This window comes from Agelaius phoeniceus, unplaced genomic scaffold (assembly GCF_051311805.1).
Source record: "Agelaius phoeniceus isolate bAgePho1 unplaced genomic scaffold, bAgePho1.hap1 Scaffold_105, whole genome shotgun sequence".
NCBI lineage: Eukaryota > Metazoa > Chordata > Aves > Passeriformes > Icteridae > Agelaius > Agelaius phoeniceus.
The window spans coordinates 3,870,443-3,893,839 of NW_027509873.1; positions in this window are offsets into that span (position 1 = coordinate 3,870,443).

The following is a 23,397-nucleotide window of genomic DNA, read 5'->3' on the forward strand; positions in this document are numbered from 1 at the left end:
TACAATAATTATATTTAGTTACTAAACAATCATCACATCTAACAATTATATCATTTATCCTACTGCTTACGCAGGTGCAGTGATCTGAGAAAACACAAAGCCCAACATTTTCAAAGTCTATCTTTAACATTTTCCAGGGCTCCACTATCACTGTGTGAGCCCTGCCGTGCGTGTAGGCGCTCCCAGAGCCGTGGCTGGGGCTGGGCTGCAGCTGCAGCTCTCTGTCCTTTTGCAGATTATGACACGTGTTGGCCAAAGAATGTCTCTCTTTCTGTTGATGTGCTGACCCATTGCCTGCAGTATATTTGTGATTATGACTCAAGGGGGGGGAGTGGGATTTTTGGATTTACCAATACCTTATTCTCAAGTGGCATGACTTTTGTCTTCTGTAAAGTCACACATAGCAGTTTAGAGAAGCATTTTATTCCATACTAAAAGGAAACATTGCAGGCTCTGAACCATCTTTAGAATCTTTAGGGTTCTGATGGATGAGCTATGGCAGAAGAGATGAATATTCTGGAACTGGTCATAGTGAGAATATCTTTGTGACCAAAGGTAATTTGCTTCATTGTGGACACTTACTTCCTCAGTGGAATAGCAACACTACTTGGTTGTCTGGCTTTTCCTGTCTTTTGGGTTGTTTTTTTTCCCTACCCTAACGATGTACAGATTTTTGCCACTGATCCCAAATGTGATCCTGGCAATACCCAGGGTGCATAAATGTTTGCCTGGATGACACCCGTGGGGCAGCAGCAGAGGGCTCTGAGAAGCAGCACCTTGTGATGGGTTGTGTGAGCGGTTGGCTGCGGGTGCTGAGACTCCCAGGCAGAAATGTGTGCTTTGCCTGTGGGTTTGCAGCACACAGCCCTGGGCAGGGCTGGGAGCGAGCTCTGCCCTTGCTGGCAGCCGTGCTGGCAGCAAGGAGAGCCCCTGGCTTTGTGCTGGCTGATTTCTCACAGCTCTGGGATAAGGCAGGCTCAGAGCGTGGGGGCACGTCCCCTCACTTGGTGTCTTCTGGTTTGCTGTGTTCATGTTTTGTCTCAAAGGTCATTTTGTAGGAGCTTCAGTTTCACCTTGGCCCCCTGAATCCTGAGTTTAAAAGGCTTGTCATGTGAACCGTGGGGGCAGTGTTCCCTCCTCTGTGCTCCATGTCCTTTGGGAGTGGAGAAGGAGAGTTATTGTATCCCTGATATGATTCCAGCAAAATAGCGAGTGATCTTTGGGTTCCTTTCTTTCTGTTTTTCTGCTCAGGACAATGTTGGTGCTGGCCCTGATTCTTCAGGAGGGGAGCCTGTGAACAGAGCTGCAGCAGAGGAGGCTTCATCTGGCACCGAGAGCTGCAGGAACAGTTCCCAGGAGCCCCAGGAGCCTGGTAAGGACAGAGCCCACACTGATTTAGAGAGCTGTGAGATGGCTGCTCTGAGCAGGGTTGGTGCTTCCTGGTGCCTTTAGTTCAAATCCTGCACTGGCACAACCTCCCTGAGCCCTGCCCTCCACGCTTCTCCAGAGGCTCTGACACTGAGTCCTCTGCTGTGGCAAGAGAGCAGGGAATAAACCCGACCTTGTGGGAGTTGTGTCACCAAGCCGGGTGTCCCAGTTTTGTGCTGAAGTGGGTGGATAAATTTGCTGCAGGGTGCCAGGGGAGGCCAGGCTGAGCGACTCTTGAAGGAACAGGGGGAAAAAAGAGCAAAAAGTCAGGGTAGAAGTCCAAATCACTGACTAAATGTAATACCAGTCTGCTGGTATTGGGCCTGACCCACAAGAAAAACAAGGAGCACAACATCAGAGGCCAACCAATAGAAAAATCACAGTAACTCCAGTATCAGAAGGAAAAGCTGGAATGACCCCTGATTAGGGAGGCCTAAGAGGAGAGAGGGAGCACTGTGGATCCATTCCTTAGCCAAGCTGGTGCAGCCTGCAGGCCTCGTAGGGAGCTCTGTCCCTCCCAGCCCTTCCTGCCAGAGCTGATGGTTGAGTTGGAGCAGCTGCTGCTGACTGCAGAGGGCAGTTTGTAGATGCCAGGTCATGGAGCTGGTTCATGACTCAGCTCCCAGCACCTTCAGCTTCAGCCATTTCAGTGAGGGCTGGGGTCTCTCTGTCAGCACAGAGAAAGAACAAGGCTGGGCTTCCTTGTGGCAGCTGGGACTGTCTGTGTTTCAAGCTCTCCTGGGTGCCCTTTGCACTGCGGGGGCTGAGACTTTATCAAGATACTTCAGTGTTTTGAAACACACTTTTGAACACTTGGAATGGTCCCTGTTCTTTTAAGGTAGATTGCTTCAAATTGCCAAGTGAGAGTCTGCCTTTCAGGCCATCTTTGACAGCCCCTGGTCAAAGGACAATTGCTGCCCAAGGGAAAGGTGCAGAAGGGCCAATATTGACTGAGCTTTGCCTTTGCTTCCCAGATGGCATCTGACCAACATCTCCAGGAGGGCTGCCCTGCATGGCAGGAAGAGACAGGGGAGAGCCTGTGACCATCGGGCAGGTAGAACTCCTCTGTTTGTAGATATGTTTATAGATTTCTATGGTTCTATTTATTAGTGGGTATAGTTCCATTTATAGATGATAGTGTTCTATTTATATGGACATATATTGATAGATCTGTATAGTTAAATGTGGATATGTATATAGTTATAGATGTGATATAATTATATTTTATTATATATTTACATTTATAGATTTTCAGAGTTAGATTTTTATATGTGTAAAATATTTATATATATATATACACATATGTATGAAGTTAGATTTATGAATGTGTATAGTTATTTAGTAAGAGGAATAGGAATGTTTAGGTGGAGAGATGGATGGATAGATTGCTGTTTGTGTAGGCCTAGGCTGCATTTTTAGCTCTTTCCCCCCTCGGCTGCCTTTTTCACCTCTTGCTTTTGCCCCGGTGCCCCCTGTGTCCCCTGTCCCTGTGCTGGGTCCGAGCTGGCGGCCGGGCCGGGCGGAGCAGCACTTCCAGCCCCGGCTGTCCCTGGAGCGGTGGGAGCTGCCGCTGGCCCCAGGCACTGTCCCCTGAGGAGCTGCTGAAGGACGGTGAGACAGAGGGGGCTCAGGGGGCGCTGAAGGGACGGTGACCCTGAGCTGCTGCTGGGGCTGAGGGCTGTGGGGCAGCCGAGGGCCATGGTGGCACTGAGGTGACAGGCAAGTGGCACAGGCTGGCAGGGTGGTGGGTCTGAGGGGATGGGATGGGTCAGAAGGGACTGAGGGGGGTGAGAGGACTGTGAGGGGCTGAAGAAACTGAAGGGGGCTGGGGCTTCACCGAGAGCATGGCGGGGCTGAGGGGATGGAGGGGGCCAGCAGGGAGCACAGAGGGCTCCGGGCCTGCAGCTCTGCCAGGCCTTGGAAGCAATTCCAGAGCCTCCACTTTTGCCACAGCTGCCATGAAGACCTTGAGGACAGCCGGAGGCTGACGGGAGCCAGCAGGGAGGAGCTGAAGGCCAGCAGCAAGAGCAGTGAACGGGGACCTGCTGCTGCCAGCCTGGAGAGAGCCCGGGTGAGGCCACAGGCCCGGGGAGGCAGGTGGGGCTGAGGGTGCCGTGGGCTGTGGCCGTGGGCACTGCCCGGCGGGGCAGGAGCGGGCCCTGCCCGTGCTGGGGCTGCTCAGCGCAGCTGCCCCGGCCGGCACAGGGGCTGTCCTTGGGCAAGGCAGCTGTGCCGGCAGGGCCGGGAGCTGTGCCGGCTCTGCCGGGCTGCCGGGGCTGCGGGACAGTCCTGCCGCGGCTGCGCTCACCACAGCCTGGCCCGCTCGGCTGCTTTCTCTTTCTGACCCCCCTGGGAGGCTCTGACATTTCCTCTTCCCTGATGGAAGTGCAGCTGCTGCCAAGGGAAACGTCCCCATACTCACTCTGTGTTCCCTTTGCTTGCCAGGTGTTCCATCTGCTGTCGCTGTCCAGGAGAGCTGCTCTGCACGGGAGGAGGAGACCGAGCAAGAGGCTTTGAAGATGGGGCAGCTGGGGTCCCTCTGCTTCGAGTGCTGTTTAAAGATACACGGACTTGAACGTAGCCACAGTTATTATATGTGTATTTCCATATGTGGGTTGCTAATTGTGTTTATTTCCATGTGTATATTCTTATATTTATGTATATTTATTTTGTAATGAATGTATGCTATGTGTATATATATATATATTTGAAATTACATATATGTGTATAAATTTATCTATGTAGACATGGATATTGTTATATCTGTGTTAATTTCTATTTCCTGTGGGTAAAGTTGTGTAGGTATCTCTTTTGATACAATTTTTGTTATATGGCTTTTAAAATAGGAATACTGGTATTTGTATAGGTATATAAGTCTATTTTAATATGCGTATGTATCTTTTTCTGGATGTAATTCTATTTACATATCTATGGAGATTTTTTTGTATTCCTAGATGGGCTTAATCCTTGTAGCAATATGTAATAAATTAAGCTGTTAAACACCTAATTGATCTCTGTGTATAGTGCGTTGTTGTGGAGGTTGGCAATAAATTAACTGAAGTTGGTATTTGTATATTATTACATAGAAAGGTTGTAATAATAGAATAAATTCCTGTTTTTAACCTAAATTGAGATTTGTATAGTTCTGTATTGTCGGCGTGGGTGTAGCACTTTGTAATAAATGACATTTTTCAGCTGAAATTGATTCTCGTGTATTTATGGATCAGCAGTGCGGCTGTAGCAATCTGCAAGAAATGCCATTTGTCAGCTGCGATGGGTGTTGTGTGATTTGTGCTACCCAAAGCCATGAGCAGATGGAAATGCTGGAGGATTTTGGCCATGCAAGTCTCCGGCCATGCCCAGCACATGCCCCACCTGCACTCAGGCTGGGCAGGGGAAGCGCAGATTTGGGCTGGCAGCAGAGCCCCACCTTGGCTCAGAACTCGCTGCAGAGGCCTGCTGAGAAAATTCCGGGGCTCCACTGAGAGCAGAACTCCAAGCAGGAGCAACCCTGGCAGGAGAAATCATTCACAATGAACAAAAGAGAGAAAATGTGGCCAAGCAGATGTGGGGATACTCTGTGAGGCTGATAAAATGCTCTGAATCACCCCTGCCTGGGCATGTCTTCTGCAAAAATGTTTTGTTAAAAACTGAACACCTCCCATGAAATACAGATTGCACTTTCCCCTTCACTTACCTTGCTGTGTGAGTGGAGACACTCTCTCCTTAGCACTGAGAATTTCTGCCCTTCAGCACCTCACATTTAATCAAAGATGGTGTACTACCACTTGGCACCATCAATGAAAACAGCCCTGCCCTCGTGGCAGCGTTTGCAAAGTCTTCCCTCCTCCTGTCCCCACATCTGACAGACGGAACCATCCCCTCCTGTCCCAACTGTGCCTGAGCTGAGTGAGGGCTCCAGGAGCTCAGGAGGCTGCAAGAGCACCGCACGTGGGAAGGTTTTGCAAAGCTTCCTAAGCACCAGACCAGTAAACTCTGGGTTTGCCAGTCTTCCCCTGCAATATTGTCCTACTCAAGAATGATCTTGGAGGACACTGTGCCTCCAGCTTACTCAAGGGAAGTTTGTTTTCTTCAAGGCTTGAAAAGAGGAAAATGAAACTTGTGGTTTTTAGAGTGAAATTTGGGGGTTGGTGCGGCTGGGTTTGCTCCACTATTTGCTGTGGAAAGTAGGGTAAAAGCTTTAAATTCCCAGCAGAAGCTGACTACCAGCCCACACAGAGCTGAATGAGGCCCAGGTGGGCTTGCTGCATGCTGGGCCAAGGGAAAAGCTGGAACAAAGTCCCCTTTTATTGCAGATGGAGTCTGTACTGGTGTCTCCAGGGCTGTCTGTGGTAAGACACGGCAATCCAGCCAGAGAATGTGGATAGGAGAGTTCCAACAGCAACCTGCTTCTCCAGGGTGAGGGACGAGGCCAGCCCAAAAGCCTGGAAGGTGCTCTGGGCACTGGAGAAGGCCAGGCTGTCCTTGTGCAGGGACGGCCTTCAAAGGGCACCTCACACCTTGTGCTGCTGACCAAGGGCAGCTGGTGGCCTTCCACAAAATGCTTCTTTTGTCCAGCTCTTGGAAAAGTTCCAGCCAGCAACAATTCCTGCTGCTCACACCAGCCCTTTCCAAGCAGGAGGAATTTCAGCAGCAGCCTGACAGCTTAGTGGCAGGAGAATAAAATCCTCAGCTGAGCGTTATCAACTCTCTGTCAGAAGCCACATCCTCAGCCCCTCATCTCCTCCACTTGTCTCAGACGTGGAGGAAGCAGCAGGAAATCTCTGATCCTGGAAGGGAAAGCAGAAGGAGGAGAGCCAGTGGCTGGTCCCTGGGGCCTTGGGAGCAGTGAGAGCCATCCAAAACAGGATCTCTGCTGGGCTGTGGAGATAAGAGTGACCAACCAGCAATGCTCTGTGCGAGACTGGAGCCAGATTACCAGAAGCAGTTACACTGATTATTGACCTCCACAATTAGAAATGCACAACAACCACTTAGGTGACTTCATCTGGCCATGATCTTTAGCTGCAATGCCAAAATCTCATCAAATATGTTGCTATCCTTTAAACAAGGAAGGAGAGCACAAATACCAACAATTCTCATCAGCCTTCTGGCTTGGAAAGACCATTTAATTTATGCTCCCTTAGCTGTCAGCCTAAACTCTGCTGTGCAAACCTTAGGTCTATGTTGGACCTCATAAACTTCTTGAGCATCAACTTAGGTACAAACCTGCTACAAAACCCTTCAGGCACCACACTGATTTAGAGTGGCAGGACTTCACTGTTCCAGCAGAGAATTTTATTCACTTGCTCCTGCAAGTCATTTCCAGAGTGGAAGTGAAATCAGTGCCTTGCTATCTGGATGTGATAGGATTTTCCTCCTGTCCCAAGAGACAACAGGGGAAAAGATTTGTTTCTATTATACCATTACATCTAAATCTTTGGTTTGAGAGCAAACGGAAAACGTTCCTTTAAGAAGTAAGTTCTGCCTGGGCTTTTTGGCATGAGGACAAACTGGGGTGTGCTGGCAGGAGCAACACTGTCCCTGTGGGTGCAAACCCCCTGAAGGATGAACAGGCTGCTGTCACAGGGGCCACACCTGCAGCATGAAAAGCCACCGTGCCATTAACTCGATGCAAACTAAACACAAGTGACACAGCTCTGCATCCTCAGCAAGGACTTGCCTCTGCAGAGATGTTGCTGACAGACTCAGCTCTTGTGTGCAAGTGCTGTTAAATTGTCACACAAATCAACCACCCCTCCCTCTCTTGTCCTTCTTGGCGTCCGGCTGCTGAGCTGCTGCTGAGAAAGAAGAGGCAGAGTCCTTCAGGGCAAACGGGGACTTTGCAATGGGCAGAAACTTCCTCCTTTCTTTTGTTTTCAGTGACAACAGAGGGGTTTGTCTTCAGTCCCTGTGTCAGCAGGGAAATTGTGCCTGCCCGTCACACCTAGGATCTGAACAACCTGGATTTTTATTGGTGGAAAACCCACAGTGACCTGACCTTCTGCAGGAGTATGGAGAGAAGAGTCAAAAGGGATTCCTGGAATGTTGCAATAAGCAGATAGTGGTCTTAAGCATATATAGATAAAAAGGCATAAAAGCTCATAAAAGCGTATGGAACTGATGTAAACCTAATAAAAAGAAGCATTTTATTGTAGTAAAGAGTGAGGGTTGCAGACCACAGTGCGAGAAATAGCTACTCACTTTTCATAGTTTAGGAAGGTTTATTAAACCTTATCAAAAATACAACAGAAAACTGAATAAAGAAAAAAGGTTACAGCACCAGCAGCAAAAGATTTTCCTCGCCATGTGCTCAGCCCCCTCGCGCTGGAGGCTTTCCCTTTTGAACCCTTTAAGCCCTCCCAAAGTTCTGTCCATCAACCCCTTCTTCGCTGTCCAGTGGTGGAGATCTCTTCCTCAAATTCTGATTGGGGCTCAGGTGTCGCCATAGTGACAAGCCAGCCCTCCCAGATGTCCCAACCCCAGTTTTCCCTTGATAACCAGGGCATGGGGTGCAGCATAACTATAAATCTATAAAACTTTCCTTAACTTATATACATGATATTTGTCTATTAATTGTGAGAGTCAATCATCACATTACTCATCTGTCACAACAGGAAAGGAAGTTTCTGGTGGGAGGAACACTGGTTTTCAAGGTAGGACCAGCTGTTGAGGTTTGATTTGTTCCCTTTTTCAGATTACAAGGAAGTCATGGTGTTCCAGAGTAGAAGCTGGTGCCAAAAGTTTGAGAACAGGGTGTGATAAGATCACCAGAGTATTTTATCTGTATCTAGGAAGAAGCCCTGCAGAGCTTCTCTTTGGCTTTGACTGAAAGTAGAAGTCCTGTTTTTACCAAGAATTTTGATCTCTTGGTGTTTTGGAGAAAGAAAAAGAAAGCCCCAAACCACCTGAAGTCTGCATTGAGGTGAGGTGTATCACAGAGGGCTGAGGGCTCAGCAAGGCAAGAGACCCTCCTGTAATTTAAACTGTTCGTTCAATAATAACAAGAATTTCTCAGGACAGGTTGATTTCAGCAGGCACCAGATTCCCTCTTCTTGTTCTGGCCTTTCACATATCACTAAGGAAAGGTGAGGCTGTGTCATTCCCATTTGGATTTTTAATTCTTCAGAAGTCAAAACTGAATTCAAGTCAGGTTCATTAACACTGGAATTTACATACTTCTAAAATCTTGTAGTCTTTTATATTTGCCTGGAGATTTCAGCTTGTTCCTTGACAAGAAGAAAAGACTACATATGGTAATAATCCTTTTTTGTTATGAAACAGTTTTCAACAGAAAACAGGGGAAAATGGCATTGAACACATCATGACTTGGAAGAAAGGTGACTGCTGCAGCAAATACTTACCAGGACAAAAAGGCATGAGCTGTCATTCTTTATGTTATTGTGTGTGCATGAAATACTGTTACTAAGCCTCTGTTTTCAAGAGTATAAAACACACAGTGCAATGAGAATCTCTATTTAATCTCCTCACCAGTACAACTTGTGCTGGATACTGAGAGCCCTGTTTAATTACTTTAATGCTTTGACCATTCCTGTCAATGTTCAAAAGCCATTAACCATAGCATTCAGTCTCTGGCAGATATTTGGTCTTGAAGGAAAACTTTTGACTAATTCTTTTCCTCTCTCTTTTAAAACTCACTGGGCTCAGTTAATATCAAGAGCTAGAAAGCCAAAGCCTGTGGGAAAGCACTATTTATTGTAGCAAACATCTATGTTATCAGAAAATGCCCTTTAGATCAAATCAGAATTTCCAAGGGCTCGATCCTCTCCCTCTCTCCCTTTCTCTTTCCTTTTCCTCTTTTTTGACCTTTCCCTTCCCCTTTCTCATTCCCTCCTCACTCCTATTGTCTCTTCTTTTCACAGAGAGAGGTTTTTATGACCCGTCCCCTTCAGAGGGATTTACCAGCCCTTCATTAACTCTGCCAGATGCTGTTTGAAGGTGTTCTCTCCGTTCTCTGAGAGGCATCTCTGCACCATCCTGCCCCTGCAGATGCTCTTGCTTGGTGGCAGAGGCTGCCACAGCAGTGCCAACAGCAACTGTGCAGCCAGAGCTGCAGAATTTGTCACTGCTGGCCTGAAAGTGCCAGCCCTGGATGGAAATATCAGTAGGAGCTCACGCTCTGCCTCCCCGTGCTGACAAATCCCTGGGATCCCTCCTGCTGGGCTCTGTGGCAGCACTGCCAGGGGAGGCAGAGGATGTGACAAATCCTCAGGGACCCCTCGGGCTGGCTCTGGGCAGCAGCACCTTCCCTTGGCCCATGGTCAGTTCTGCAGGCAGGTGCGGCCCCGCTCCTCAAAACACTCCTTGCTTTTTTGGGGGAAATCCCTTCAGCTTCAGTCATTCAAGGCTCTGAAAGGGCCCAAAGACTCAACCCTCTTTTTCTGAAAAAGCAGATGATGGGCAGTTCTTCTGCCCATGGAATTAAAAAGAAATTCTTTTGACCCAAGTAGCCTCCAAGCAGATATTTTGTGAGGGAATTACTTTGCCACACATGGTGCACTTTCCCTCTTTCACTGCTAACAAGATCCCAGTGTTTGATGCAAACAGCCCCAGAGTATTTTCATGAATAGCTCACAAAATTGCTCACAATCAACCTCTGGAGAAAAGCAAAGTGTGTTTTCTAATGTAACCAATTAGTTTGAGTTTTGAATGTTTTGCATTTGCAACTGAGGCCCTGTAAGCAATTCTAATTGTTGTCAGTAGGTGAGGTACTTCTCAACAAAGAAATAAGTTTTACATGGCATTTCCTAATGGATAATGGTCATAAAAAAGAATGGATGTTTGGAGAGTCTGTTAGTACAATGTGGTATGTTCAAGGTGTCACACACACACTACAACATCTCTTCTTTATACTTCTGTTTTATAAATACATAGGCCTAAGAATTTATAACTTTTATTTGGCTTAAAAGGTCAAAGACTCAGTAGTAAACACCTGTCTTGCCTCCTGGACCTCCGTTCTGGCCATCCAGGGCCATAGGGTGCCACTTCAAAAGGTATTTTCCAGTCAACAGTAGCAGACATAGGCCCCAAGGCACCAACCTGCCCTCTTTGTGTATCATCAACAATAGAAATTAGTTCCTTCCAGTTCCCAAATGTCAAAATGTATGTATTTTTGCATGGAAACTATGATGACTTTTGCTGATGTTTGTAACATTTCACAGGGCCAAAGATGATTAAGATTTCTGAAGTTTTACAAAAGAGAGATGCAAATGTCACAGCAAGCATAGCAAGGATGAAGGTTTAATCAGCCTGAAAAAACCCTCTCTTGCTGAAGTATCCATAGAATCACAGCTTGATGCAGAGTGCACGGGTACCACCTCACCCTGTCCATGGGCCATCCTGGAAATGCAGAGATGCCAGCCCCAAGTCTGGTCCTGTGCCCGTTCTTATGCACAATTGTCTCCAAAATCTGCAGCAGCATGTTAGGAAAATTAATCCACAAACACCAGAGGTTTATGTCTAAAAAAGGAGACAGAGGAGTCCTTTTACTTTATTTGAATAAAGGGAGAGGCCATGGGGCATTCCCCTGGGATCTCTCAAATTTTTGGAGGACACAGCCTCCTTTTTATCCCAATTTCCCAGCCCCATTTCCCTTCTCTCTTTCTCCACTGGCTGAAGTACTTGAGAGGGACAGACTCCCCAATATGCCTGATACCAAAGATTTCCCTCTGATGTATAACCCTCCCTTTTCATTTTTAATTCTTATGGAATGGAGGGGTTTTTCTTCCCCATTGTTTCTTTCATCTTTCAATGTCCAGTTTCATTTATCAGCAAACCTAAAGTTTATTTGTAAAAGCAAATCTCTTTTTCCATTCACCAATCAGTGGAACCCTTCCCATTGTTAGTTTTATCTCCCAGCAGACCCACAGCTTGTCTGTAAAGACAAATGCACTATTCCTCTCACTAGCTATCCCATAACTTGCCTTTCTGTGCAAACACAGAGGTTTCAGTTGCCCACCTTTCAGAGACTGGAGCCTGCCAGACCAGGTTGAGCATTCAGCAATGTCTACTTGAATTATCTGAAGTTTTCAATCCAGAAGCCCAAGCTTATGAAGTGTGATTCCTCATTTAATTTTCTATATTCAAAACTGATTTTCCAGATCTACTCATGAGATTGTTCTCAAGGTCTGCTGAGGATATGGAATGGTTTGGAAAGCAAACTAAGGAACAAGGCACAAAAAAAATGTTACAGGGCCAGGGAGAAAATGCTAAGGGGGGAAAAGGGCAATTGTGGTTTTATTGCACTGTTATTAGCTTGCAATTATATATATATATCTATGAATATATAACTTGCAATTACTGTGGGGTACTCAACAGTTTATTCAGGTTGAGAACCTGAGTCAAAAGTTTATTACTTCATTCCTGAAGCTGCACACTTGAAATTCTTCAAGTTTGTACATCCCCAGTGAATCCTGTATGCAAAATACTTGAAAACACATTCCTTATCTGAAAGGAAAAATAGATTTAGGCATCATTGCAAGCATTTTGAAAATTCATAGATTCTCAAAGTACTAGGTTAATTCCTGAGACTATTTTTATCTTTTGCTCTTGTGCTTTTTGTTGTCTTATTTCATATTCCGTTACTACCTGTAACCTACATTAATCCTATCTCACTTCAGTGCAATAATAAAGCAAATAATTACCCAAGGGATGAAAAGAGTCTATTCCTCACTTTCTTGCATAAGGATGAAAATGGAACATTTCAGGGACATCAACAACTCATTTCTCTTAATAGTACCCAAAAAAACCCGCCCCCCCCAAAAAAGCAGCAAGCTTTAAACACTCCACAAATTCTGGCTGAAGTAAGAAGCTCACAAAGGGCACTAAGCCAGGGAGACGTGCACACCATCACCTCATCTGACAAAAATGAACCTGTTTCTCACCACCAGCCAGTTCATAGACCCAAACTCCATCCCCAGCCCATGTGGAAGCAGTGCCAAGGCACAGGAACCGGGAAATGTCCCAGGATGCAGAGATAATGCTGCCAGCAGCACTGGCTCAAGCACATTGAAGTTAAGCTGTTGCTTTACAGCAGTTTCTTCAGACTGCTCGGTTCCATGGTCCTGGCTGCATTGTTCACAACAGCCACTTCAGTACAGGACCTGGTGTAGTGAAAAGTTCTGGAGTTCTCTTTCCTGTCTCGTAAATTCCTATTTCTCTTCTTCTTTAAGACACCCGCAACTTGAGACACCTCAGGAGACAACACTTAATTGCAACCAGTTCCCAAAGTGAGCTTGTAAATTATGCTCTATGTTTACATTATCTACTATGGGGATTTCAAAACTCTAAGCTGGTATTTTTTCAGTTAAAAATGCCTACCAATAAAAAGCTGAAACTTGCCAGCTTTAACTCCAGAGGAGAATACTCTCTGTCCCAGACCACCATCCAAACACACCCTTGCTTGGGTACATACAGCTCTGGTACCTTTTGGGTATCTTGAGTGCAGAATTAAAAGATCCAAGAACAGGGGTACAAATACAAGCACTTGTGTAAACTACTAGAAGCAACTAGGAAATTGTTGGGTTGTTTAAATTTTATAGGAAGAATTAACACAGCAGTAGTAGAAATCACCTTTCTACAGAAGCAGCTCTCACAACTAGCACGCTTAAGACTGCACCACAAGTAGTTACTAGGGGTGAAATCCAGTTGTTACATGCCACCAATAGCATGTGGAACTGCTGTAGGAAAATACCACAGACACATTTTCTTCTCTTTTTCTTTCAGTTCCAAAGGGAGTCATAAAACCTGTCTGGCTCCCTGGGTAGCTGTGTTAACACTAAAAATACTGACCAGCAGAAATGATTGCAATCACACTCTATTAAACGATCAATCAAAATCCAAATTATCAAAAATGAGAAAAGATTTATTTATCTTTTTCTGTGACCAAAATACGGTCCTCAAAACCACCACAGCCAAAGAGACAGCGTCGAGCCCGGGGTGGGCGCTGGGTGAACCTGGATCCCACCTCTATCGCATCGGACCCTGCCCCGTTCATTGTTCATGAGAGCCACTTCTTGCAGGGATGCTTTGTACAGTTTATTATGCCCGAGGCGAAGGAGTCCCAGTTTCTTTTGTAACTCTGCATATTCATAGTTGGTTCTTTCCCTGTGCAGAGCTGGACCATCGCCATTTCCTTGTTGATAGCCAGCGCTGATGGATCAGGGAAGTCGGGTATTCACATGGACCTTTCTGGCGACTTTGGCCATCTTGATCGATGTTATCAACAGGGCAATGATCGCTCTGAGGTGTCTTCCCATGACTGGGATAATGGTGATCATTGTGCTGGGTGCTCTATTCATAAGCTAAGTGCTGATTGTTCTCCTGCTGCCTTCAGGAATTTCGGAATCAGAATAGACGTCTGCCTCTCAGGCTGCTTGTGGTAAGAGACTTGTTTGGATTACACAATCTTGATGAAATACATGCTTTTAGAGCATGAATTATTTCCCCACATATATTACAACACCACTACAATCTTTCACAGAAGAAGGCAATCATACCGATCAGTGTATGGTCAAATTGCCCCCTAATTCTCATAAAGTCCATCTACTCTGGATACCCTTACTTTGTATTTTTGTTTCTTGGTCATCACAGAACTGAGAGCTGCAAGAAAAAGAGAAAGAAATATGAACAGTCCTTGGGTAAGGGAAATACTGGACTGTCAGGAACTAAAAATAGTTGATAGCATCTGTACCAGGCAATTTCTTTTACTCTCTACCAGTGTCCATTTCAGGCATCCTGTTAGCATAACTAAGAATTTTGCAGCTAAATGCAATGGGCTGCAATTTGAGAGGCCTACAAGAAAAAAACCTTATCAGACTTTTTTCCCCTCAAGTGACAGGTGCAAATGACAAAAAGGAAAGGGCCTACAGAAATTTCAAATTTTCTAATTTTAGAAAAATATAGTATTAGCATCAGATTCCAAGGGGATAGAGACATAGGAGCAGCAAGGAAATGCTCCCAGAAATGGTTCCTAGCCTGAAGAGACAAGCTAGCCACAGGAACAGGAGAGAGCCACTTCTTTTAAAATGTGTGAATTACTGAATGCAAGAGCCATTGGCCCTTTCAGCTTCTGTTTTTAACAAAAAGTAAGCTATTAACTTGTGTTTATGAAGACTTTATTTGGACTTTAATGTTTTTGAGACAGCTTCTGAGCAAAATACAAAGAAACTACATTACATATTAGTAAATGCAGCATTTAGAATAGCAACTAAATAGTCCTATCTCATAGTTCAATGTTCAGTTCTTCATAAATTGTGATCAAGTCCATGAAATGCAGTACCTAATCCAGTTAAATGCCACCTACACCTCAGATTTGCTTGTGTAACTAATATTTTCCACTCCACTCCCTATCCCTTCTCTCCCCACAGTCCTCAAGCCCTCAGCCAGGCACAAGCCAACTTCTCACCTCAACTGCTGTTAGCAATTACCAAGCACCTGTTGGTAATTACCTGAGCACCTGCCCCACCCACAGCAGCTGCAGGTCCCTGGCTGCTGGGAGAACAGGTCTGAAGTGCAGACCCGAACACCACCAACCCCCACCAAAAAAAAAAAAAATTACAACTTTTCTAAATAAGTTGAGACTAGTAAAAGATCAGGACATGGAGGGACTTGTTTATCCCCTTTAGGCCAATCAAGAAAAAGTTTATATCTTTCTCTGGAAAGGGAAGACAGGGGTTTTTCTTGAAGCAGAAGCATGTTCTATCAGCCCCCTTCCTCATTTGTCCCTGCTCCCCAGGAGGCCATTCACTAGGCATATATAGAAATATCTAGGTCTGAAAACACATCTACATGAGTGCATGACTTGCACTGGTGCAATTTAAAGCATAGATTTTATTGCACCAAGATGCAGAAATCTGTTCCAGAAGAGGCACATCTTGTGGAGCTGTAAGGACCCTGCCAGCACATCTGCTACCAAAGCAACAATTCCTGCTCTGCAGTGGCTTAAGCGGGTTGAGATGGAAGTGTTTCTTCATCAATGCACAAACCACAACAAAGTAGTGGTGACAAGCCTTTTTTCCAAGTCTGACTGAAGGTTTGGGAAGCAGGTTTGCCTGCAGAGGGCACACAGAAGCACGACACGTTTGCCTACTGTGCACCTCCAATTTCCACACCATCATATCACTCACTGCTCAGTCACTGAGCAAGCTGACAGTGTATGACAGGTTATCCATCCTGCACAGAAAGTCACAGAAAGAAGAAGAGAGGAAGAAAACACGGAAGATAACAATGCAAAAGAAGTTGAAGAAGTGTGGCAAGGATTGAGCATTAAGGGACAGAAATAAGAAGAGACCATACCCTTGAACTGTAAAATCCTGACAGGAAACTGCAAGTGCTTGCATCTATGAGTTCACCACCCAGACTTGCATGCTTCTCCACATTACCATTCTTTCAAAAATTTTGCTTCCTGGACAAGCTGCCAGGTCTCCAGTACCAGTCCTACCTCCCTTCCAGCAGTCTGCATCTGAGCAGAGAGTTGAAAATAGATCAGGGATTACCTGTTACGCTGTAAGCATTCAAGACAGCCAAAGAACTTTGAGGAAAAAGGCCATACTGAGTGCCCAGGACAAAGAGATCTTAAGAAATTGGAAGAAGGAAGTATTGATTGAGGGTCACAGTTATGTTGAGGTTTAGCCTTTCAAAGGTTTGTTGCTTTTCTACTGAAAACTGCAGGTGAGAAAGCTTAGGCAGAGAAGGGAAGGAGAAGCTGTGTAAACAAACCCATAGCTGTATACAAGGACAGAAGCAGATTTCTTCTTCACCAGGCTGAAGAGAGTGGTTTTATTATTCGAAAAACAAAAGCCAAACTCCCCCAAGTCAAATATATATTCTCCCACTACATTTAGACATTACAACAAAAAAAAATGCACTATAAAACTACTGCAGTAAATTAGTCAGTCAGGAACAATAAACAGGGCACAGTTTAATAGTATCCATATCTATCTTTGGAAAGATGAGCAATTACAATCTGCATCCCAGCTCGTGCTCAGTATTTACTACAATCTCAAATAACAATAAAGTCAAACACAACAGATGACTGCTGTTCCTACCTTCTGCTTTCCAAACAGAGTTTTAAAAGATAGTTTATTGCAAAATCAGTCTCAAGTATGTTCAAGGCCTTGGGAGCTCTCTAAGCTTATTTAACAACAGAAATAAAAACTATATCTTTATAACAAAGTTATAAAGATCACAACTTTAGCATCACACATATAGAATCCATTTTAATATTTGTGTAGAGCCAAGATTATAATATTATAATTTGTATATAACAATCTATTTGTAATATTGCTGAAAGAAGGCACACTTTTCTAAATACCTACTGGCTTTGGTAACTGCTCAAGGTAATGTAGATTGGGATGTACTACTGTTTACTCATCTTTCTGTGGCACAGAAATCTTGGATACTTTAGTGTGTACATCTGTAATTCTGACATTTTCTGAAATGAAAGCGAGAGGAGAAATGGGCTAAATTCAGATACCTGAAGTTACGTATCAACATTTGCAGACGTAAATCAAATACCCAAGGAAAGCTTTTCTATGGGAAGAATGTCAGAGCAAGTTAAAATATGTATTGATAAGAATAATCAACACAGTAGAAATGAAGAGCATCTGCACCATAGGAGAGAGGGTATAAAATCACACTCTGCATCAAGAGAACATAATTCGTATTTCTTCACAGCCTTCTCCCTTTGCATGCCCCTCTGCAAAGTGCAAGGGGCCCCAAGGACTGAAGGGGACACAGGGAGTCAAATGGAGACACTTGCACCGATCTCACTGGGGGCTCCTGGGGAAGCAGTTTCCTTGGGAATCAAGCCCCTCTCTTCCAAGGGCACCTCCCCAAATGTGTACATTTCCTGGGGAACACCATCACACCCTTAAGTGCATGGTGCAGAGGTTCATGGACATCACAACATAACCAATATGATCCAGTGAAGCTAAAGTTATTATTCCTAAAAAGACTTTTTATAATAAATCTCTACTGTCCACGTGTCTCTAGCTAATACATGATTGATTTATCCTAGCTGTTCACACGTCTAAAACAGAATGCTGATTGGATCATCTAATTTTTCACGCGTCTTGCTTTGGTTGTCTGGCCCACCCATGGCTCACTTTCCCAAGCTTGCTGACAAACTTGCTGAGTCCTGATGACTCTTCTTCTTGTATCTTTTTCAAGAATATACCAACCCCATTTCTGAGTATGTCCATAATTCATTCTTTGTGAACGTGTCCATTGTCCATTATTACAAGCAGGCTGGATTGTGCATCGGCTGAATATGGCCCTTGTCTTGCAAAAACTCCTCTGTTCTGTCTCTGAGCCAGCATTCGAGCCGGTTAAACAAAATCCTGCATCTCACGCTGTAAAGAATGTGGAATTAGAGTTGGAATGTGACCCTGAAATAGAAGCAGCTCAGAAACTAAGGTAGAAAAAAGTTATTCCAGAAGCTATTGTAGAAGGGACTTTTCTCTCAAATGATGGAGAGGCTTTTCCTGTAGTAACTATACTGCAGGTAGAGTTTGAGAACCTTTCACTTGGAAGATTTTAGAAAAGTTGAGAGTTGCAATTTCACAATTTGGTTGAAAATCCCAACTTGCACAGTCACTTCTGCAGTATATTTTTACATCTAACACATTAATTCCAGCTGATGTGCATATCCTAATAAGACTTATAATGCCACCCCATCAGCAGGTGATGTGTCCTAAAAGCTGTGAGGAAAAGTGTGCTCAGGAAGCACCTAGAGTGCAGGGTGATCCTCTGTATGGTTTAACAGCACAGCAGTTACTTGGCAAGGGGCCCTGGGCTACTGGACTGCTCAGGCTAGGAGCATTGATCAAGTCCTGCAGATGAGCCAACAACTAACATATAATGCTATCCTTGCACTTCCAGATGGGTTACACAACATGTCTTTTACACAAATTCACCAAAGAAGAATGAAGACTTTGATAAATTTTTAGACAAATTGCATGAAGCTATCTCTAATAATTCTGATTTAAATTCAGACACAAAGATACAATTGTATGGACTTTGGGATTATTACTCCATTCCAAATAGCTTTCCCTTCAGTCACAAGAGCCTTCCATCTCTTCCAAAAATTGCCTGCTGAAACTCTTCTGCTCCCTTCCAAATCAGTTCACTACTCCAGCATAACCCTTGAAGCACGGACAGATGACTCTTAGACTAATTATAGTAGAAAAGAAGGGTATTTATTGCAGTGCTGGATACATGTGAACATGTTTCCAAAGACACATGCAAGGAGTTGCAGACTCCTGCTCGCTATTTCTACAGAAAAGGTTTTACATTAGGTTTCTAAGAACCCATAATACATAATTATTACCTGCCTGCTTCGTATTTTTATCAGCTAAATATCTATTACAGCTGCGCAATCGTACTCCCTTAACTGGGTTGGTGGGATTTTGAAATGAGGGAGTGGTTGTATGGGAGGAAGAAAGCTGTCTTCCTCATGGTGAACTCTTCTCCCATGGCCAGTTGGCAAGACCTTTTGACCTGCTGGTCATGGTCCAAGCCTCTCCTAACTGTTCAATTATTCTCAAGGCAAGGTATTTCTATGGTCTCTGCTCCTTCACAATTGCTTCCTCTATCCCTGTCACTCCAAGCTTTATGTTCCTAATATATTTGGTACTCTTTAACTAAGGGGCGTGATTTCTGCTAGCTGTATTACTAACTTAGCTTCTTACCTCATTTTAAAATCTTAACTAAAATATGCAATTTTCTACTATCCCAATTCTATTCCCAGCTGGCCCCTTGACTCATCTGCACTTTTCAATTACCCTAATTACATTTTCAGCTAAGCCCTTGACTCACCTCAGGCACATCCCTGACTGCCTCTCTCCCAGCAGCTCAGAGCTGCATTGCACAGCGCTTGCTGTGCACCAGAGAGCACAAAGCAGGCTGGCCTGGGGGGCCTGAATATTTCTGCCAAACACTGTGCATCTCAGCCCTTTGCTCTGGCTCAGTGCAGAACTGCAGGATTGCAGGCGCTTCCTGCCAGAGCTACGTGAGGCGCTGGCTCCTGCAGATGTGCCCTGCCAAGCTGTCCCTGCCTCACGCTGGCCTCGCTTCCCCTGGCACAAGTGCCGGGCCTGAAGGAGGCTGCCCTGTGCTCCAGCCTGCCGAGCAGCCCGGCTCCCTGCCCCGGTGCCCAGAGTGCTGCACACACTGCTGACCTTTGCCAGGAGTTGCAGGGCAGCCGGCAGGAGAGGAGGAATCCTCAGCCAGCCCAGCGGCCCTCGGCTGCCCTTGGCCTTTCCCTGCTCCTGGGCACACTCCGGACGGCCAATGCCTCCAGGCTGGGCTGTGCCCAGCACAGCTGCGCTTCCCCTCGGGAGCAGCCAGCTGCCACCTGGGCTCTGAGAGCGGAGGATTCGCCCGCTCCCAGGAACAGGCACCCAGGGCCCGGCTCTGCCTCTTGCAGCTCCAAGGGCCTCCTTCCAGCCGGCCTCTGCCGGGGCTCAGGCTGCTCCGGCCTCTGCCGGGGCTCTGCTGGGGCTCCACCCCGGGCAAGGCCGGGCCCGCTCTCACCTCACAGGCGCTGACAGCTCCGCACCACAGGAGACCTTCCTGAGCACCCTCTCTGATCTTTCTGCTTTCTCACTTGAGCAAGGCTCTCCTCCCGCCAAAGACATTGCACCTAGGGATACAAATCCAAGTGGCAGGAACCCCAATGCTCTCCAGTCACAGCTGAAGGCCTGCATCTGCACAAGATGTTTGGGCTGCCTCATTCTTCCTTTGGTTTTGTCTTCAAATGCCATTGTCCTTTCTACCTCAACTAGAAGTGTCACACATGAACCAAAATGGGCCAGTGTGCTGGCCAAGGGCAGTGTGCTCTGGAGATGATGAATGAAGAGTCTTCCCAACTTTCAAAGTACACTGCAAAAAACACCAATCACTTGTTTTAAAATTTTAAAAGTTTAATAGCAATTAAATGGTTATTAAGATAGTAATAAAAGTTAGAGTAATAAGAATTCAGACAATCAGAGTTAGAACAGTAAAGGACAATAAAAACAAAGACATACAGACAGTCCTGGTGCCTCCTGGGCAATTATGCCCCGAAAGCACGCAGGCTAACAAAGGATTAGCCCTTAAAAGCAATAGCCTGTTGCATATTCATATATCTCATACATGATGCATAAATTCTTTTCAAACAAAGGGTGTTCTCTGGTTATTATCAAGTTCTCCCCCTTAATCCAGTTGGCTCCTCAAAGTCGGGAAGGAGGTGGAAGAAAGTTGGTCTTTTCCAATAAGGACGCAAGAATTCTTCTCTTGGGGCTTTAGGTGTCCTGTTGCTGTTATCTCTGGGCAAAGAATTTCTTGATTATCCCATCCCTTTCTTGAGCTAGTTAAAAAAGTATCTTACATCGCATAGCTTCTATTTTACATAATGTTATAACCTAAAACTATATTTACCACTGAAATAATTACCAATTTTTTTTATTTGGAGGTACTTAGGAATAAAAAGAGGATGTATCAGCGTTGGAAGGAGGGTCAGGTCTCTAAGGAAGTATTCAAGAAGGCTGCTGGAGCATGCAGAAAATAAAATAGGGAGGCCAAAGCTCATTTTGAACTTAGAATGGCAACTTCTGTAAAGGATAATAAAAAATATTTTTACAAATACCTTGATGCTAGAAGGAAGGGTAAGACCAGCCTTTGTTCTTTATTGGACAAGGGAGGGAACTTAGCATCTCCAGATGAGAAGGCAGAAGTGCTTAATGCCTACTTTGCCTCAGTTTTTAGTGGGAAGATGACTTGCCCTCAAGACACCAGCCCGCCTGGAATGGTTGATGGTGTCAGGGAGCAGAATGGTCCCCCCATTATCCAAGAAGAGGCAGTCAAAGAACCACTGAAATGCTTGGATGTTCATAAATCTATGGGACCAGACGGGATCCAGCCCAGGGTAATGAGAGAGCTGGCAAATGAGCTTGCCAAGCCAGTCTCCATCATTTACCAAAAGTCCTGGCTCACTGGTGAGGTTCCAGATGACTGGAAGCTGCCCAATGTGACACCCATTCACAACAAGGGTGCAAAGGAGGATCCTGGTAATTATAGACCAGTCAGCCTGACCTCAGTACCTGGCAAGATAATGGAACAGTTTCTATTAAGTGCCATCACACAGAATTTACAGCATGGCCAGGGTATCAGACCCAGTCAGCATGGCTTTAGGAGGGGTAGGTGATGTTTGACCAACCTGGTCACCTTTTATGACCAGGTAACCCGCCTAGTGGATGCAGGGAAGGCAGTAGATGTTGTTTATTTGGATTTCAGCAAGGCCTTTGGCACTGTCTCCCACAGCATACTCCTAGACAAGCTGGCAGCCCGTGGCTTGGACAGGAGCACTCTTTGCTGGGTTAGGAACTGGCTGGATGGCCGGGCCCAGAGAGTGGTGGTGAATGGTGCTGCATCCAGCTGGCGGCCAGTCACCAGTGGTGTCCCTCAGGGCTCTGTGCTGGGGCCAGTTCTGTTTAATATTTTTATTGATGACATGGATGAGGGCTTAGAGTCTTTCATTAGCAAATTTGCAGATGACCCTAAGCTGGGAGCATGTGTCGATCTGTTAGAGAGACAGAGGGCTTTGCAGAGGGACTTGGAATGGTTGGATGGATGGGCAGAATCCAATGGGATGAAGTTCAAAAAGTCCGAGTCCTGCACTTTGGCCACAATAACCCCCTGCAACGTTATAGGCTGGGGATGGTGTGGCTGGACAGTGCTCAGGAGGAAAGGGACCTGGGCGTGCTGGTTGACAGTCGGCTGAACGTGAGCCAGCAGTGTGCCCAGGTGGCCAAGAAGGCCAATGGCATCCTGGCTAGTATCAGGAATAGTGTGGCCAGCAGGAGCAGGGAGGTCATTCTTCCCCTGTACTCGGCACTGGTGAGGCCACACCTTGAGTATTGCGTCCAGTTCTGGGCCCCTCAGTTTAGGAGGGACGTTGAGATGCTTGAGCATGTCCAAAGGAGAGCAACGAGGCTGCTGAGGGGCTTGGAACACAAGCCGTATGAAGAACGACTGAGGGAGCTGGGGTTGTTCAGCCTGGAGAAAAGGAGACTCAGAGGTGACCTTATCACTCTCTTCAGCGTCCTGAAGGGTGACTGTGGTGAGCTGGGGGTTGGTCTCTTTCTCTGGGCAACAACAGACAGAACAAGAGGACACAGTCTCAAGCTGCACCAAGGGAGATACAGGCTAGAATTAAGGAGGAAGTTTTTCACAGAAAGAGTGATCAAATACTGGAATCATCCACAGAGGGAGGTGGTGGAGTCACCATTCCTCGATGTGTTTAAAAAAAGACTGGATGTGGACTTGGTGCCATGATCTAGTTGAGGTGTTAGAACATGGGTTGGACTTGATGATCTTGAAGGTCTCTTCCAACCTAGAAATTCTGTGATTCTGTGAATATAGCCGGACGGGACGTACATGAGCTTGTCTGGCCTTTGCTGCTTGACCAAATAGCAGCAACTGTGGAATTTTACCCCAGAGACACTTTTGGCTGGCTGGATGCTGCAGCTGGGCGCTTGGAGGCAAGTCCAGGCATGCAGGAGTTCAGGTTTACCTTTGGTGGAGAAGCTTTAAGGCGAGGTGAAGGAAAGGAGTTGGTTCTGATGGAGGGTTTCGATCCAGAGCTTTATTCCTGGCCCACAGGCCTCTGAATCCATCAACGGCTCCAGGAGAACTCCCAACCGCATGGTTTGCTCGCCCTTTTAGCCGGGGGAGAGGGCGAGGGAAGGAACACGGGGGACCACCAGGCAGGTACGGGGCGGGGAAGTCTCAAGGGACTGAGGACACCTGGATGGCCCAATGTCCTTCCAGGAGGGGAGGGCATCTTTTGAATTCTGCCAATCACTCGCCGCCCTTCTGGAATGCCAGGATTGACAGACAGCGCTCAGCAGGGGTCAGGGTGTGGAAAGGAGGGATGATTGACACACCTGGCAGGGAATTATCAGGGAG